This window comes from Aplysia californica, unplaced genomic scaffold, assembly GCF_000002075.1.
Source record: "Aplysia californica isolate F4 #8 unplaced genomic scaffold, AplCal3.0 scaffold00017, whole genome shotgun sequence".
In the NCBI taxonomy this organism is placed as follows: Eukaryota; Metazoa; Mollusca; class Gastropoda; order Aplysiida; family Aplysiidae; genus Aplysia; species Aplysia californica.
In genome coordinates this window covers 1,869,443-1,872,846 of record NW_004797287.1, presented here as the reverse complement: position 1 = coordinate 1,872,846, position 3,404 = coordinate 1,869,443, and positions in this window count along the sequence as shown.

The following is a 3,404-nucleotide window of genomic DNA, read 5'->3' as shown; positions in this document are numbered from 1 at the left end:
CCCCCCCCCCCCTTTCCTTACGTCAAATCTGACGATGACCAATAAATCTGCAGAGTAGAATATTTCTACAACGAAATAGAAAAGTAGTAAGAAAAAGTAAAGGCGGAGATGACTTACTGGCTTTTGCTGTGACCGATGAGATATGAGATCATCCTATATGAGACCAATTGGTCGCTTTTAAGGACAAACGGCTAACCCAGATTTCGGGGGTTTCGAGAAATCTTGACCTACACCAAAAATCGGCATTGCCCTACCTATACGAGAAGTTTGGTTTCACTGGTGTGTATATTTGTTTGGTATTTGAGAAAACTCTCCTTGTCTTTTAAAGAAACTGAACAAGGGGTAAAAACTTTACCTTCGATTTTCTCAAAAACAGCATTTTTCTGGGGATAGCCCCCTTGTGCTTAAAGGCGACCAATTTTAGCAGAGAAAGGTTTGTCAAATTTGAACATTGGCCATAATTATATATAAAATCTGCACTCTTGCTTATTGGTGTGCACAGTGGACACATAATATGGCACAACATTCTGCCAGTTGTACATAATGACAGCACTTTAACACTCTAGAATCTAGTCGTAACTTACGTTTTCTATTCTTCACCTTCAAATACGTGGTGTAGAGATAGTCATTCTAAAATGTCAATTCAGCTTGTGTTTTTTAAATATTTCTTCCTTTTTGTAAGCAAATCAAAGTAATTTTAAATTAGGCCTAGATCTACTCTGTAAAATTTCAACAGTGAATGTTCTTTCGTTAAAAACAATTGAAAAATATAATTCAATTCATACAATCAACAAATCATTCATTTACTCTTTGTGAGAGTGTCTGCGATAACTTCCATCATGCAGGGCACAGTCGAGGCTGGGTGGGCCTGTGACAAATTGGCATACTTCCCCGAAATGTATAAGCTCGTCAGTCAATTCTGACGATGACCAATCAATCTGCAAAGGAGAATACTCCCCCCTCCCCCGCCCCCAACCAAGACTGAAGTTGTCTTTAGGCCTTTTCCAAAGGGGGGATATTAACATGTTCTTATGCACAGTAGAATTGTAAATGGGCTGATTTATCAATGTCATGCTCATACTGTGTCCGAACAACATAGGGGGAACTGCTGCTTACTATTGTCATTTTTCCTCTACTTCTTTTGTATGTTTGTCACTCTCTTGTTAACTGTTATTTCCGGGGTGCCTAGATAGTCGAAGCAGACTGTGCTGTTGAGGCTAGAGAGGTGAGCAGAGTAAGCCTGATTCCCCGTTTGGACTTCTCTGTGGACATCCGCCCCTTGGTGCCCATATGACCTTATGCCAGTTGCGAGCGCCATAAAACCTTACAAAAATGAAACTGAGAATATTTCTCCAGCGTAATAGAAAAGTTAAAAGAATGAAAGGTTAAGATGGCTTCTGCTGTGGCCGATGAGACTGATTCTGGCAGAGAAAAGTTTGCCACATTTTGAGCATTTCAAATCTTCACTTCCGCTTGTGGATGTGCACAGCTTGCAGGCTTATCTCTGACTAACTAAACCACACTTTAGAAATAATGTTTGCAATGAGAAAGACTGACTGGCAACTTCAAAGATTGTATTGTTTTCATTAGCTTTTCCCAAGTCCACCTTCTAAATGATGTAATAAATTATTGTGTTGATGGGAACGATACAAAACTGACATAAATGAAGTATGCTCATTTTCTCTAGAAGAATCTAAGATACGTATTTCAGGGATACTATAAGTGCTTATGTATTGGTGTGTGAGTTTGAATGTGTTGTAGGAGCAAATTTGTATGGGTGAAAATCTTTGTTGTGTTCATGTTGTTGTTGTTTTTTTGTCTGTTGTTTTTGTTTTTGTTTTGTTTGTTTTTTGTTTTTGTGGAGGGGGGGGGGGTTGGGGGGTCTCCCAATTTCCGTTGATAGAAATTTGCAGTTATGTCCTGTTCCGTAGTTTATAGTTCCGGTGTATGCAAACTTTGAAGCAACAGTAAACAGCGTCTGATATGGGCGAAGACCTCGAGTCTGTCGTGGTTTTTCCTGCCTTCTGGCTCCGTTTGTGTTGAAAATTTTGTTTGTCTAGCGGGTTTTTTTTGGATAACTTCAAAAACAGCCTGACCACAAAGGCAGAAAATAAATCAGCAATTCATGAACGCTCAAGTGTTTGCCTAGTTTGTTTGGTCAGTGAAGACACAGTAAAACAATTTTGGGCATTCTACATGTATAAATATTTTGAGCAAACAGTCAAAATTGAGGTCAGTGTTATAGATGTCTGGAATTTGAATTTCTTTTGGGAGCTTTTATTAGCATAATATTATGGCGAAGAAAATATTTATGTATTTTTAAAAAAGGAGGTGGGGAGATAGTGATTTACCACGAATGCAATGAAAGTAATTTTTAAAAATATGCTTGCACCGACCGAAAAATGCCATAGATCTAATCTCAACCTTATTTTTTTCTGAGGAAGTCACGGGGCTTTGAGAAGACAAGAAAACGGCTGTTATGAATCGAACTATTGAACAAATCAGGATTGCATGAAGTCTGAGTGGGTGGTTGGCAGGCGCTCTGGGTGTGGTTTGTTCCTTCTTTCCTCCCAAGTATCTACCGTCATTATCTACTGCTCTCCTTCTTCTTGTCTTTGTACGTTCTTCTTGTCTTTGTACGTTCTTCTTCTTTCTCATGTTCCAGGTTTCAGGTTTGGGGCAGACTTGGGCGATCATGGTACCGGGTAGTCCTTTCCTTTGCTACACCCCCAAAGCCCCGATTCGGCTCAAAATTATGGAATTTGAGTTGTGGGCATTTTTAGCTTCCTCAGCCTCTTCTACAACTATTTCATCGCATAAAAACCACAAAAACGATATTTTCCCCCATACCGGGCACATTTATCACCGCCATTTCCTCATAAAGTCAAGATTTTCTTTTTCTTTACCGGCTGTTTTCTCAAAACGCGACTTTTCTCTATACTTTTTTGAATAACTCCACAATGTTTCATCCAATCTTCACGAAATTTTCACAGAATGAAGAGAAGATGTAATATTAAAATTTGTCTGTAGAATTTTTTATATTAGAAATATCGTTTTGTTGGTGGTGTCTTGAGTGTGAATTTTCACGGATTTTTTGCAAACTTGAATGGTGCCTCAGAAAAAACTTCATTAAAACTTTTTAAATTCGTTTAGGAAAAAAACAAAAGTCAAATTTTTAGATCTAATATTTGTTAACATGCATGCAAAAAGACAATCAATTTCCATTAGCCATAAGTGCGGTATTCATTACGTAAGACATGTCAACAAAATCCAATATGGCCGCCGTATCCATGGAAACGAAACTTTTTCTCAAATTTGATAGACTCCTTACTATGCTTGTTATAATAGGTGTGAAACTTGGTCAAATTCGATCCAGTAATAAGCGAGATAGCCTTCAGGTGTTA